General features: G+C 38.8%; 1 protein-coding gene across 23 annotated transcripts in view; it reads left to right on the top strand.

The window, feature by feature from the left end:
• Positions 1–16,830, top strand: part of BAZ2B (bromodomain adjacent to zinc finger domain 2B) — a 217,954-nt gene that overhangs the window by 96,136 nt on the left and 104,988 nt on the right. The window contains exon 1 of one of the 23 annotated variants that reach the window (XM_075180793.1): positions 6,350–6,368. The exons of the other annotated variants lie outside the window; for them this stretch is intronic. The gene's annotated coding sequence lies outside the window, so the exon portion shown is untranslated. Of the gene's footprint in view, positions 1–6,349; positions 6,369–16,830 lie in introns of those variants that run through there. 23 annotated transcript variants of the gene reach the window in all.

Below are 16,830 nucleotides of genomic sequence, written 5' to 3' on the forward strand. Positions count from 1 at the left end.
GTTTTAATTCCAGCTTTGTGGCGTTCCCTGGTTGCTAAGTACGAGATGACCCTAGTATGTGTCTGGGATACATAATTGCAGATCTCTAATCTGCAAGTCGTTGTGCAAATAGAAAAAGGAGCGCTCTGGAAACATGAGGCTGTGGGTGATTGAAGTTCATAGGTCAGAATTAGGTCATAGACATGGGTGCTTTATCAGTGCTATGCTGTGTTTATGGATCAGTACAGCAGATAAGGTTCATTGAACACTATGAATAAAGTGAGAACAGTGCACACGAGCCTCGAGATTAAACACTGGTCGGACTTGGATGCAGCATATCCTATATCTTGTGGCAGTATCTTGATATAGGTTTCAAATTCAATGAACCCTACTTGCAGTTTCGGCTAAACTCGTGGTGAAGCTCAGACCAAACGTACCACTGGCGCAAGAGAAAAAGCTATATATGTACAAGTATACAGGCAACACATGGCTATTACAGAACTAAATGTCTGAGCATGCCATGACAGCCTACATCTGGGCACAACTTAAAATAAAATAGTATACTGTCAGGCAGACCAGCCTCTGCCTACTTCATGATGTGATAACTTATCAAACAATCAAATCGTCAAACCATATATCCCCTCTATTTTGTCAAGAAACTGCTCCTGACCACCTTTACCTGTCACGAACCTCAATCTGCGTACTCGTAACTTGGGAAGTTTACTGTAAGAGCATATGCAGGATTCTAGTCTCAAACTCGCTCTCACCTATCTCTTAGGTTACAGATCTGACTGGTTCCTTTCCCAACACGGGCGCATACTTCCACAATTCTCTTCTGCCACCATCTATGTATAAGGACCGTATGATGCCTATGATTTAATTACCCAATTGCGCACACTCTGCGCTCTGATATGTAATAGAGTTAACACTTCCCATTTAAAGGGTTAACATAGCCAAGCAATCAATATCTTCTAAAGAGGCAGGTGATTCGTTTAGAGCAATAAGGACAGCACTTATTACATTTTAGATTTAATATACGAAAAAGGTAAAATGCTTACAGATTATAATAGCAATTAATAAAATATGACATATACAGCAATACAGATAAAAGTAAAAAAGGATAAAGTTTCAGAGTATAAACTTGCATACGCGTTGTATAATCTACGCCAAGAGAAATTGGCTTGGAGGACGGACAATTTATCAGTGGTGATTGATTTCACAAAAGTCTGTGACAATATCTTGTAAGTGGTCTCATCTTTTAAAGACACTTTTTCACCTGTCCCCTCCTACAGGGGCTGGTCTCCAGGGGAGGCCTTTGACACAATTTTACAACCACCATTTACATATTCCCTGTTTAATCCCCAATGCTAAAATGTAACATATAATTTCTGGAGAGTGTCACAAAAATCCAATTTTATTATTATTAAATCCAATACAAATTTACAAATCTACAGATACCAAACAGAGATAGTTCAAGTGTATTAGTTGAGCCGATACTCATTTCCTGTGTGACAGACAGTTTTTTTCGCCTTATGGTATGCCATCCCTCATCCTATTTATGAATATGTGTTTGATCACTAATTATATTGATTGTAAGTGGTATTTTGGAAATGGAATTTTATTTGCCTATATAAAATATAGCAAGCCATATTGTGGTCACAAAGCCCTTTTCTCTTGGTGTAAGACCCCCTGCTAGGTCGGTTCCTTAAAGTCTCTTTATGTGCCAAAAATCATTCCAGCACCAGGGCATAGCTCCCTCCATGAGGTCTTTGAAGCTGTTTATTTTCTGCCTAAAGGTGATAATGTTATTTTGTAGTTCTGGGGTCTGCAGAGTCACAGCATAAACACAGGCCAGTATCTCTGGCCTCACATTTTACACCTTGAGATAGGTTATTAACCCTGTGAGACCAGGACTTGCTTTGAAGTAATTTGCATTACCCTCTATCTTATACAGAAAAACAAATTATAAATGGATTCACTTGATATACAGTATTTACAATGCAGTCCTTTATGATCATGCTTTAATCACCACAGTTATGTTATGGGATAATCCTTAGAACTGTAATTCCTCCCTTTCCACTACGTATACAAACACTAAACACTAAAAAGCAACACTTCCTATGTACATACACATGGTGTATATGATAGTATAATTTAAGGATACTTTTTGGAGTAGGGATTGGGTATATCCATAAATATTCGTATAATAGACCCAACAATGGCATATTTGAAAGGAATTATGACTGTGGTACTTGGTATTTGTCTCCCAAATAGGGAATCCCCCAGGAAAAGTATGATAGTTGGGAAGTCTGTGTATATCTACACAGCTGGTAATTTCATAATGATAACTGGAAATGGTTGTGAAGCTTCTTTTATAGGTTCTTCTCCTCAACCCTTATTGTTAGTGACTTAAAAAGCGTACCTCCCAACATTTAGAATCAGAAAATGAAGACAAAATAAGCCCCGCCTCCATCCTGGGCAAACTCCGTTCATAATTGTGCAAATTTAGTCAAAACTCTGTCCACTTTTGGTTAAGCCCCACCCCTTTTTGCACTTTGCGAATCAGGATGTCCCACCAAAATCTTAACAGTTGGGAGCTAAACTAAATATAGACACTGCTCATATCACAACAAAGGCATTTAGTATAATCATGAACAATAAAACAATGCAGGTATGCCATACTTGCCTACTTTCAGGCAGTACAGTCCAGGAGAGGGGCATGACTAGAGGGTGGGAGGGGGCGGGCGTGGTCAATCGCGTCATTTTGGCCCCTCCCCATAACGGAAATGCAGTTTTGTCTCAGGGGCGGAGCCAAAATGACGAGATTAACCGCGAATCGCATTATTTTGGGCAGGGAATTGCAGGATGCGGGAGACTTGCCTGCTCTCCCTGGAGTCCGAGTGACCGACCCAGATTTCGGGAGTCTCCCGGCCATTCCGGGAGAGTTGGCAAGTATGAGGTATACTCTACTAGGTAAGATGGTGTTATTAGATTTTAAATTGAAGTTGGGGTAAGGAATTATCCCCCAGGATTGTTTTCGCTGTGTGTATAGTTTATCTGGAAGGGCGGTGCCTGTGTGAAGTGATTCACTTGAATGAACACATAGTTTCCTGTACTTTTGGGCAGGTCACTTACCTTGTTTATTACCTAAGTATTCATACTAATCCTCTCTCCTATAGAATCTACCATTCAGCCCAGAGCAGTAGACATAAGCCGACATAAATCTAGAGGGAGCTACATTAATGCCTGTGATGCATAATTGCAAAGTGCTTTTGTAAACGTGAGACGGTATATAAATACTAAATATTATTACTATTAATAGGCATAAAAACTGTTAAGTCAAAGCTAAATCACTGCACACACTTTGGCTGTCATGCTGGGGCTGTGAAAAAAGCTTTTGTTTAGCCGCTATATAAGGAAGGAACATTTTTTTTTAATACTGATTTGGATTTGTGAAGGGTGTTGAGGCAATTATTTTTCTATCAGTGATCCTCAAAGCATGTAGAGTACAGAGAGATGTTGGTAATTCTTAGGTATGGTCTCAGAAACAGGAAATGTTCTTTGTTGTTCTTTCCTTAACTGGGACAATAGCTGCAAAGAGATTTCACAATTTAACTGTAAAACTGACTTCTACCTTTTTCTTTTTTTTTAAATTATTTTGGCATAGAGAAGTCAGCTGTTTGTCGGGAAAGGGTGTGGGTGAAATGTCACAACTTGCATAAAGTATTAAAAAGGTAATTTAGGATACTTTCCTTTATAAATTCTTCCCAGGGAAGGTAAGGGGCCGTAGTGGTGTACGAGAGGGTTTTGTATTAGGTGAAGTTTTTGTAGTTAAAGAGAGTCTAGCCTTCTTCTTTACTTGATGATTGTGTGATCTATTGACAACTGTCCCTAAGATTGTCCTCTGGTACTTGACGTCTCTGAAAATTATACTAGCCTAGTTTTTAGACCCGCACAGATCCTGGAGGCGAAGTCTAAGGCCAACTGGGTGACAATGCAATTCGCGTAATCATAGTCCAGCCCCAGCTGTGGCGTAGCTGCCCTCTCCGCTCACTTCGCAAGAAGATCATATCAGCAAAACTTTACAATTTGCTATTTTATTATTATACTTTGCGGCATTATGGATTGAGGCCGTAATGACATGATTCACGTTGTCAAGCATCCCGCATTTGTTCCTTGGAGATCCTGGAGGGAAGTCTAAAAAATAGACAATATGATGTAGAGCTTTAGAGAAGGGGGCGGATATATATATAATAATATATACACAACCCCAAACATACAGCCAATGTCATTAAGAACTATCATCAGCGTAAAGAAGATAATGGAGTCCTAGAAGTGATTATATGGCCTCCACAGAGTCCTGATCTCAACAAGTCTGTCTGGGATTACATGAAGAGACAGAAGGATATGAGCAGGCCTACATCCACAGAAGATCTGTGATTAGTTCTCCAAGATGTTTAGAACAACCCCCCTGCCGAGTTACTTAAAAACTGTGTGCAAATTTACCTAGAAGAATTGATGCATTGATGCTGTTTTGATCACACTAAATACTGATTTGATTTAGATTTCTCTTCTGTTTATTCACTTTGCATTTTGTTTATTGATAAAAACTATTAATACTTCTATTTTTGAAAGCATTCTTACTTTGCAGCATTTTTTCCACACCTGCCTAAAACTTTTGCACAATACTGTATATTTATCTCTAGCATGATAAAATAATAATTAAATATTATTATATCTATACAATGTCATGATAATATTGCTAGTAATAGGATCAACAAAAAAGGTGCATGTTATGCCTCATATTTGTGCCCCCAGTTCAACTTCAAACATATCATCATCCTCATCACCATTTATTTATATAGCGCCACTGATTCTGCTGCGCTGTAGAGAGAACTCACTCACATCAGTCCCTGCCCCATTGGAGCTTACAGTCTAAATTCCCTAACACACACACACACACACACACACAGACAAAGAGAGAGAGACTAGGGTCAATTTTTTTTTTTATAGCAGCCAATTAACCTACTAGTATGTTTTTTTTTTTGGGGTTTTTTTGGAGTGTGGGAGGAAACCGGAGCACCCGGAGGAAACCCACGCAAACACGGGGAGAACATACAAACTCCACACAGATAAGGCCATAGTCGGGAATTGAACTCATGGCCCCAGTGCTGTAAGGCAGAAGTGCTAGCTCCTTTGTTATGTGCGACTTACCCCTAGAGTCAGCACCAACGTCTTTTGTTCCACCATGGAACTTGGGAGTTGCTTCATTAAAGCGGCCGAAAATGTCTGAAACTGAGTTTCTGCGCATGTGCAACATCTCGGTTTTGGTCATCCTCGGCTGCTTTAGTGAGGCAGCTCAGGAGCATCGGTGTGCCAGATAAAACTGGTCCATGTGCCACTTCTGCCAAGTGTGCCTGGGGTTGCCGACCTCTGGTCTAGAGGATGCTGCTGTACAACGACCAAATACAAGCTGTTTCATCCCTGAACTTGTTTGCATAATTTATAGTGTAAAAACGATAGTTAAAGCATGATTTTAACTGTGGTAACCGGCCTAAGGCAGCCTGTCTAACTACTGGTCCTATTTTGCTGTACTGCATACCTCCAAACAGTATTAATTAAAAAACTGGGACAAGATAGCCCAAGCCCATGACCCTCCAGAAACACTCCCAAATCTTGCCATGCCACAATAATAATGAGGACAAAACACCTTTCTGGCAGACAACACCTCTTTTGTTCACACTTAGCAGGTACACAACTATAAAACATTTTGTAATAATACCAATCACGACGTGGCCACGCCCTCTGTCCCGCTCCCGACGGCGGACATGTTGGGAGGTATGTATACTGTATGTAGTATTCCTGCATGAAAACCTTTATCATCATGGTCTATAATACTTTATACATCAGTACTGTCATTTCCTTTAGAATAAAATAGATTTTATTCCACGTTGTTGCCACTTGCTCACCTGTATACAGACAGAAGACCTGAATTGATCTCTAGACATTTGTTAATGTGTGATAGCGTAATGAGAGTTATTTTAGTTTTAGCAGTTGGTAAACAAGGAAAGAAATTAGGAAGTTTCAACACTAGCACTTTTAATCTCACCCAGTGTTATGATAGAAAGCAGTCACACAAGAATGCTGCCTGTTGTGGCTAATTGTGCAACATGTGTAGAGAACTGCTGGGATGTTGTGAAAATATATTCATACCTTACAAATACACAATATTGACTTCAGGAAGTTGATGAACGCTCACATTAAAGTTTAACTAGTTCCTCCCCTGATTCAGTCGGCGAGACTCAGGCCACTGAACAGGGCAGAGTTTGAGGTTCTTTATTGTTCTCATGTACATAGAACAAGTGCTCATGTAGGATAATCCTTCTAAAGTAAGTATCACTTTTATATATATATATATATATATATATATTATTTTTTTTTCTAAGCATTAACTAAATCAGTGCTTATCAGTAGAGTTCCTATACTGAGTATTGTTGTATTATAGTTACAGGCCTTGACAACCTGTGTCTCTCCAGGTGTAACTACAAGTCCCAGCATGTGTCGCCAGCCAATAGCTGACAGGGTATGCTGGGTCTTGTAGTTTCACAATATCGGAAGACCCACAGGTTGTCCAGGCCTGCAGTATAAGATTATACTGTCGATATGTATATAATATATATATTTACTCAGGGCCGGATCCAGAAGTTAATTGTACCGGGGGCGATTTAGGGGGGGGGGGGGGGCGATTTAGCCCCGCCCCCTTTTTGACACCTAAGGCTGCTGACGGCTGCACACTATGTGCAGATCTGTTCAGCAGAGAGAGTTAGGGAGAGAGTCCTGCCCGGCTGCTCTAATTGTGTCAGAGCAGTTGGGCAGGACTCTCTCCCTAACTCTCTCTGCTGAACGGATCTGCACATAGTGTGCAGCCGCCGGCAGCAAGCCCCTGCTAGGGGGGGCGATCGTCTCGATCGCCCTCCCCCCCTGGATCCGCCACTGTATTTACTTGGAACCACATGATGTACCAGTTCAAAGTTTAAAATTAAGATGATCAAATTAAGAATTTGTCTAGCATTAAATGGTTGTTTAAAATGGATAAAATCTGTAGTGCTTTAATTTGTTGTCTGAGAACCGTCTGTGTTTTTACTCTACTAGAACTCTCCAGACGTGACCCCTCCTACTCATTTGCATACCTGTTCGAGAAAGGGAGGAGAAGTATTAAAAAACATGTTGTTTGCTGGGGTGATATTTATATCTAGTTGTGTCATAATCATCAGTTGGAGTTTACAGTCTAAATTCCCTAACACACACACACACACACATACATACACACACACACACACTAGGGTCAATTTGATAGCAGCCAATTAACCTACCAGCATGTATTTGGAGTTAGGGAGGACAGAGAACTCACTCACATCAGTCCCTGTCCCATTGGAGCTTACAGTCTAAATTCCCTAACATACACGCACAGAACGAGAGCGGATAAGGTCAATTTAATAGCCGCTAATTAACCTACCAGTATGTGTTTTTGGAGTGTGGGACGAAGCCCACGCAAACACAAGGAGAACATACAAACTCCACATGGATAAGGCCATAGTCGGGAATCAAACTCATGACCGCAGTGCTGTGAGGCACAAGTGCTAACCACTAAGCCACCGTGCTGCCCCGTCATTCGCTGTTGTGCATTCCATCATGGAAAATTAAAATGTCATGTGACACAAGTCACAAAAGCAGATTCCTAAATTATCTCCTACACAGTGGAGGAAGCCATCTTGTAGACTGAAGCAATATAAATTATAATGCAGCCTTTTGGTTCACTAGGAAACTGTTACATTACCAAAGCACTTGGTTGAAAGGATAGGCTACATTATCTTGGATATTTCTCCAGCCTACAAGATGGCTACATCCATTGTGTGTGCACTTGTGGCACGATCAGCACTCTCCTGAGCCTGTGTGACAAAGGGTTAATCAAAAACAACCACCTGGTCTGTCTATAAAGATTAAATCCTTCCCTATCTATGCCACACACCAATTATGCCATCACTAAGGTTTTTTTCTGAAGAGCTGACACTCTTATTGAGGAAGCCTTTGATTCTCCCTTAAAACAAATCTGTCATAATTGACTTTAATCAGTTACCATAAACCACAATGTTCTCCCCTGTTTCAGCTATGTAAGTTTTGACCAAACGGTTATGTGAACACAGAGAATTGAACTTATTTAGTAATTTAATATGGAAAATACATCCACAATGCTTAAGATGAAACAGTTAACAAATGACATACAAGGGTAATATGCAATGGTTTCTTGTAAAATAAAAGGATAAACACAGAATTGATAAACTCACAGGTGATCACGTTTCTGTTGTTGGGAGAAGCAGAAAATGGAACACTCTTCCATATCAGATTGACTCCCCAAAAGTGAACAATTTGTTACAGTTTTTAAATCTACTGGAGTGCCCACAGCCCCCCTTCCTGTGATGTCAGAACTGGAAAGTCTGTGTAAATGCAAATTAGGGTTTTATGACTCTGCTGAAGAAACACATTCTAAGTCAGGTTTTAGTTTCCATATCCTAACTTTTTACCTAAACTTTTTCCTATAGATTGTAAGCTTGCGAGCAGGGTTCTCTTACCTCTCTGTCTGTATTACCCAGTATTGTCTTATTAATGTTTGTTCCCAATTGTAAAGCGCTACGGAATTTGCTGGCGCTATATAAATAAATGTTGATGATGATAAATGGCTTACAATCATGATTTTACCTCCACACCATCATCGTCAACATTTATTTATATAGCGCCAACAAGTTCAGGAGCGCTTTACAATTGGGTCATAAGTTCTCCTTCATCTGCATACCACACATGCCTCCTGTAAGTATGATATTGGAGAAAATATGATATGATATTTTCTGTGTCCTAGGTCCATTAACATATAACACAGCTGCCAGGCTCAGCAGTCGAGATGTCTGAGTTTGGTGCATATCACTGTCCTAAAAGAGATATTTCAAAGGCATCCACTTTTGCGACCCGCCAATAATGGACACAGAGTTCTACTCTTTAAACAGGGGTCTGGGATTTTATTTACAAGCACCATCTGGGGAGAGCAGAGGAGTTTAATGTAATCAAAGGGACACATTGATTTAGTTTCAGTTTGAAAGTTTTACCCCTGAGCCATATCAAGCTATTTCTAGGAATTAATTCACAAACACATATTTGCAATTTTATATGCTTAGAAATTAGGTTGCACATGACAACTTTAACTACAGGTGAGTGCAAAAGATTATATTTCCATTTAGAAGAAGATATCTAAAAGAAAACAAGAGAAATAAGTGAAAGTATAACATATACAAAGTGGGAGCAGAACTGATTGTAAACCGATCCATAATAATAAATATTGGGTCATTAATGGTGCACATCTGACCATAGTCTGGTGCTCAGACTATACCACAGCCTGCATAGCATAAAGTTGGCAACAAAAAAAGACCATAGTCATAGTTCATACATCCAAATAATAAAAAACAACCTGTGTAAGGAGGAGAGTACAGAATATCATATGTAGCTACAGAAATATAACTATGTGCAGTAGCCGTAATAATAAACTCTGAATGATCATATTTGTAACAAGGTTGTGTTTAGTGTTTGCTTCCCAAAGTATATGCTACAGAAATCTATATCTGTGCGTGGAAAGGTGAAATTTTGCTACTCACTGTAAAACAATATATACACTATACCCTTCGTGGGTTCATATGACAATCTCGGCTTTGTTTAGTGGGTGGTCATTTTTAGGAGCAGACCCATGGAAACCATATTCATATTCTTGCTCCCAACACAAGCTAATCCCTTTAACATACACTTACATGACTTTATTTCACAAGTTACTCCATCAGCATTCTAAACCAATACCAAGCATGTTTATGAATTATTTTGGTTTAGTTTCAGGAGAGTGAACTGGGCGAGCAGGAGCTTTGTCTGACACGCCTAGAAGTTATGAGGGTGCTGTGGCAGCTTCCTTATGTAGATAGCAGTGTGGTGCAGGAAAGGTATGGGTGCCAGGAATTAAAGAAGACTCCTGGACCCACTACTTGCTGACTAAATTTAAATCGCTACCTGTCTGTGGCTGGGATATATTTATTTATTACTAATTATTACCAATTAACTTATAGTACAGGGCCATGTTGGCCCTAAATAAAGTATACTAGAGAAACCCGGCGGTAACCGCCTTAAATTAAACTGAAATGTAATCATCACCATCATCTATCTATATAGCATCACTAATAACGCAGCGCTGTAATGACTATTAATTTATTAACAGAATTCAATAACGTTTTGATACACTACATTACATGTAGAAATGTTAACAACGGAGTATAATGAATAAATAACGATATTATCAATCACTATATTAAAGGAACACAAGAATTTCTATATGCACTACAATATATGTATAAGTTCTTCCATCAAAGTTACATTGCTGGGCATGTTCCCCGTAAGACGCGCTAATACATATGTCTGCAAATAACGGTCACAGTTTCCAGACCACCCAACAGGTCACATGTTCCAGGTGCACAGGGAGAGTTCACTAGCTGTCACAGTTTCCAGAGCAACCAGCAGGTGTACAGGTATATTGCCAACTGTCACATTTTCCAGAGGATAATGGTAATGCATAGTTGTAAATGGTGGGCGGATGTTTTGTGAAATAACTCCGAAATGATGCAACCAATAACAACATCAATATTTTTCTGCAAATCTACAGATCAAGACCTTTAATTTTGTATATGATGTGCCCTGCTCAGACAAAGGTATCATAGAAATAAGTCACTCATAAAAGTCATACTTATGCTATTAATATATAAATTACAGATATTAATATATAGCAAAGGCTGTGTGCTACTAGGCTGAATATTATACATGAAATAACTGGATTATTTATACTTAAATATGTCCATGATACTTCCTTTCACATCTTTGCAGCTGCTTGCCATGGTAGCAGGGTGATGCTTCTCTAAGCAGGCACAGTTTGAGTGACAGTTTTCTAGACTGACTTTACAGAAATACATAGTATGGATTGGTTGAATCCTACACAGGCAGGGCCAGTGATGGCACAATAATGCAGATAGAGTGGTGTGCTCACTGTGCATGAGAACTAAATGCATCCAGTTCTTTTCTGTATAGGGAAACTTTGAACTTGGTACTAGTGAAGAGGACTAGATAGATGCGTAATATGTGCATAGTTACCAACATTTCTATATATTTCCCTGAGACATCTTTCTGCGGTTCATCTCTGAGTGGAGTGGTCTGCACAGTACAGTTTCAGCAGACTTTAGAACACGCATTATGGGGTCTGTAATGCACAAAATTGTGTTCTAATGTTATGTATTCATCTTCAATAAATATAAATCAGAAAGCCGCAATAATGCTACAAGGCCATAGAAACTGACAAAATGTACTGTGCAGATGGTGAATATTAAAAACTTAGGACATTTCCAAGGACAAACGTTTCTAGGGAACAATATTTTATCTAGTGCTGTCTCTGAAAATTAGGGGCACGTTACAACTACGGGCAGGTTGTTACCGGTACTTTTTTTTTTATTTATTTAAATGGTTAGTAGCAAAACATTTACAACTACAATAAATCATTTAAAATACTTGACGAATAACCATATTTACATTTTTAGGTTCAAAATTACACATTGTAAGGTGGTACATACAGGTAGGGTTTATAAAGTATAAATGTATATTCTTTTTCTTTTTTCTTTTTTTTTTTGTAATGCAGGATCTAGATTTGGAAGTGGGGAGTTATGGCGGCGATAAAGGGTTGGAGAATAATTGTCAGAGGGAGGTTTGTCATCGGTTTTTGGTTTAGTAAATGTCCATGGCGTCCACACCTGATTAAAGACCTGTTCTCTGTCATGGAGGAAATATGTTAGTTTTTAAATGGAGTCTGTCTGCCACACAAGGTTACTAAGAGCTGACATTGAGGGAGGAATGAGGACCTTTTGGTATTTTAATAATTTTTTTATTTATTTTAATGGTATAACCTCTGGGGGTAAATGTATCAAGCTGAGAGTTTTCCGGCGGGTTTGAAAAGTGGAGATGTTGCCTATAGCAACCAATCAGATTCTAGCTATCATTTTGTAGAATGTAGTAAATAAATGATAGCTAGAATATGATTGGTTTTTCAAATCCGCCAGAAAACTCTCAGCTTGATACATTTACCCCCTGGTGTCTAGAGAAGTACATGCAAAGTATAAAAACAACACATTTTATAATAAATAGTAGATAACCAGCTGAATTATATATATTGAATTCAGGGATATTTTTTTCATAATCTTGTTTTCTTCTGGGTTCTTCAGGATGACCTGTCGGACTCTGTTGTATAATTATTGTGATAACACCATGCTTTTCGGAAAATGCAAATAAGTGGAGTGGATTATTGAATTGTGTACAAGACTCTTGTGACTGTTGGCCAGTAAGAGGCTTTACCATGCAAGCCAGGAGAATGACTGGGGGTTTAGTTAGTTTAACTCCTTCATTGTAACCTTTGCTTTCTGAAGTCACCAGGGAGAAGCCCCTAATCCTCTAAAATGGGACAACACAGCCATCTTTCTAATTAGTCTTAATTATGACATTGCTGTAAGTAGTCTGCTGCATGTTTCAATGCCCTCTGGCCAGAGGGGATAAAACTGCTTAAATCCTGTAAATTCAAAATGCGTTTCTTTTCTTTTTTTAAAAATGGTTAGATTTTAGTGTTTTGGTAATCTGCTTAAAATTAAATACATTGGATTTGAGCAATTTCCTGTGGCACAGTTTTAATCGAAATATATAAATATATATAAAGTCAGATTTCTTGACGATGTTTATTTAAACCATAATTACTGGAACAATTTTTCACTTTTTCATTCTTTTGCTTCATCAGGAATAACTTTTTATATAATAATTCCGAAGAGATAGGACTTTCATTTGTTAAAATATTAGATTAACTCCTCCTATGTTGTCTAGAATCATCTCTAATATTCAACATAGTTTCGAGATGGAGACAATGGATATGCCTTACTCTACCTCCGTTTCGGCTCCAATCATAAAGTGGCATATATTTGTTACTGAAGGAGCCGGAGCGCCTGGTGATTCTCCTACCCCCTGTTCAACCCATTCACTACAAGCTTCCCTTGAAGTCCCACAGGTCGATTAGTAGGTTAATGGTCCCACTTTTTTCCCCCTTTAAGGTTTATACTTTTTGACTGGGTTACGATACATCTATTTTGGCTATTCAGGTTGAATAATGTTTTCATTTTTTCCTTTTGCAACTGTATATTTTCATAAGCATATCATGTTATGTTACGATACTCACTGAGCAACTTCCCCTCCCCCCTTATGGAGGGGGTCCCCTGTGGGCCTTTTCTACTCCTCCCTTCTTTTCCCCCTTTATTCTTAACCTCTTTTTATGTTCTATACTTCATATTTATGAAAATTATTTCAATAAAAACTTTATTGATGATAAAAATATTGGTTTAAACATATTGTTTATTTTTATGGGTATTAACTAGGGAATAATAAGTCATAATTGTAAAAAAAACAAAACATTTACCAAAACCAAAGTATCACATATATTTGCTAATTATCCCAAGTATGGTATACCAGATATACTGCATATATTGTTTGCGTGAGGTACATATAGGGCTAGCCAACATCCTTCAGAAACAAAACGTCCTCTATGAACGGCTTGAATTGGCAAATCTGGAACTAATGAACAACTTCATTTTGAAACATTTAATTTTTTGATCTTCCTCAAAGAGGTTCAGGGCCTTTTAAAAAGCTAAATATTTTTTCAGATTTAAAAGGCCAGCAACTTACTTTAAAAAAACAAAACAAAACCCTTTTTGTTCTATTGTCTGTTCATGACTCTCAGATTGACCTGGGAGTCCCCTCTTAGCCAAAATCATAAGCGGTTCTATTCTACCAAGTTCAAGTCTACTGTCAAAGCTCCAGATAGTGTAATAACTGAGGGTTATGGATAGTCTGGTTGCATTTCCTCCATATCTAAAATTATGTAACTCTACAACCACAGAGGAACGGGCAGCAGGGCAAACGCAAGGTTTGTAGACGGGGGATTCCAATCGCTTGATTTTGGAATAAAGCAACAACAAAAAAAAACCAGAAAAACTTACTGCCATAAGCATGCAACAGGCACTTTTTTTCCCAATTGTAGCAATGGTTATAAATTGATTATTGCCTTAGCAACAAATACAACCAATGTGTAAATGTTCATAATGACAAAACTTATGGTTATTCTACAATAAATTGTGATTTAATAAAAGCTAAAAACTAAACATGGCTAATAATTTGTGATGCATTTTGTACTGTATTATTATTTCACTTGCACATACCCGCTAATGGTATTGAAGACAAGAACACAGCCCAGGCAGGAACAGACTCCAAGAGGATATGGATATGATCAAGGATATGATTGAGGGGTTCACTTCTATATGCCAGCTGATAATGGCTGCCAGCAGGATATTTTTATATGCCAATCATGCCTTTACTTTCCACCATGTTCCGCGCTGTAGAGCTGCTATGCTAAGTCTCCCCAGCTGTCACCTGACTACTTCACAGCCAATCGGGACCAGAGCTGTCATGTGATCCTACCCCTGCTGCATTGTGGGAGGTGCAGTTTGTTGTGTCCCTGCCTAATAAACAGCTGATGCTTTGATTGACAGGAGCAGACAGGACCAGGTGAAACCAGGGCAAAGACACATGCAATGCAGTATTCTATGATGTGCCTGGGGATCACATCATTTGAGCAAGTAGAAGATAGGAAGGGGAGTCTCTGGCCAGCAGGAACCCTCCCCCCCCAAGTGCTCATCTGGGGCAATAGATGTAGTAACCAGAAAATTCTTATCTTTTTTTTCATAAAATTTCATCTCCAAACTCATCACTGATGTCAACGATACATCACACAACATCCTGAAACAGGCTTTGAGGGAGAGAAAAATGGAACTCTCAGATCCTTCAGACTCTGAATGGACAAACCAGGTCTAATCTGTTACAAAACCAGATGGAGTTGTCAGTCCAGGACTGAACGTATGGTCTCTCAACAAATGTATCAAAAGATTTAGTATGGAGGCCATTAGAGACTTGTTCTTCCTAATTTTGTTATTTGACTACCTTCAGTTCAGGAGTGCTCATAGTTTCCAATTCCCTGACCTTTGTTTGGACTAACTGACTAAATAACATGCGGATTCCCTTATTTATTTTTTACTACGATCAGATACCAGCGGTTATTTGGCCATCCATTTCCCACATTTACTTTTACATTGGAAAGAAATTTTTCTATACTCCCAAACTACCTCCTCTTGTTGGAGGTACCATTGGACCTCCATAACCACTCCTTTATTGTTGTGGCCAAGAACCATTTGAGAATAATACACTTTCCAGCAACAAATAGCAGCTACATTATTGCTTATTTGTCTAATTTCTGATTTTGATCCAATTTTGTATCCACATATTTCATAAACAATATTTAGCACCTCTTGCTAATAAGAATGTAATCCTTAAGTGCATGTATAAGACTGCACATAGTTAGTTTACATCTACTACAGTTAGGGGAATTTGGAAATATATAACATCAGTGTAAAATATGTTCTATGGAAAATATACAACTGAGAAAGCCCACTAGCAGGCTTCACAGAAGCCTCACACATTTGACAATTGGCCAGTGTTTGTTCCCTAATGAAGATGAGGCAGTGAAGCCATTTTGGCTACTGTATTCTCCAATGATGCATAAATGTATAAATGAGAATAGCTACTTTTCTTATTTATATTTTTTCGAACAGCATTATAACTGTGGAAAATTATATTCAGACTGCAGACCTTGAAAAGCTCAGAGTCTCCCCTCAATTACTCTTTTCTGTTATCTTTGCATACCTAAGCACTGCCATAAACTGAAACCCTCTAACGTTTTCTATTGGACGATACTGTTCAGTACTTGCTAAAATGTGATCCATTTAACAGTGTGCTCACATCTTTAGTATTCTGGATAAGGAGGAAAATAGTGCTCCCCCGTGTACCATCCTCCCTTCTAACAATACGACCAATTGGTTGGTTTGAGCACCTCATCTTCTCAGTCTTGCCTCAAGGTTTTGCTGCCATGCCCCAGTCACGTGGAGTTTCTTTGTCAACTGTAATGAGATGTGCAAGGTGGTCTTCCCTGAGATCCTTTATTAGGTGTTAGTGTCCTTTGGAATCTGAATCATTAGAATTTATTTGTGCAACCACCAGGTGAGCGTTATTCTACCCACTAGCATCCTCCCAAAGAACAAAACAAAAACTGCAGGAATCAATGTTCTGCTGTGATTATTCAACATTAGCTCCAGATGACAGAAAACAGTTCACAATGACAACTCCTTCTCTCAATTCCTGTAATCAGCACTCTGCTAAGGACAGCAATCTAGCTACACTCCTCATCTGGACTACTACACAGCTATCCTTACTCTGCATTCAGTGAAAAAGTCAAAGTCAATCAGAACAATTTATCTCACCTTTTTGTAGCCATTAGAAGTCCCTCAGTTGTACCAAACAGTTGCAGGAGCAAAATGTTGATTTGGATTCCTCTGTGGTTTGAAGAAGACTTGTTTTGGTTTTCTGTACATCACGATTCTGCCTTGTCCAATAGTTCAACCTCGTCCCCCACTGTTCTACATTCTACAGTTTTTTTTACTTCAACTGGAACATCACTATAAGTCCTCACAGGACTAAGCAGCTTGGACGGGTGTGGTGTCTCTGAACGGTTCTTTCCTGGGAAGTGCCAGCACTGTGTCATCTACAAACTTCATTTGTACTAGAGAAGAAGTATAGCCATCT

This window comes from Mixophyes fleayi, chromosome 7, assembly GCF_038048845.1.
Source record: "Mixophyes fleayi isolate aMixFle1 chromosome 7, aMixFle1.hap1, whole genome shotgun sequence".
NCBI lineage: Eukaryota > Metazoa > Chordata > Amphibia > Anura > Limnodynastidae > Mixophyes > Mixophyes fleayi.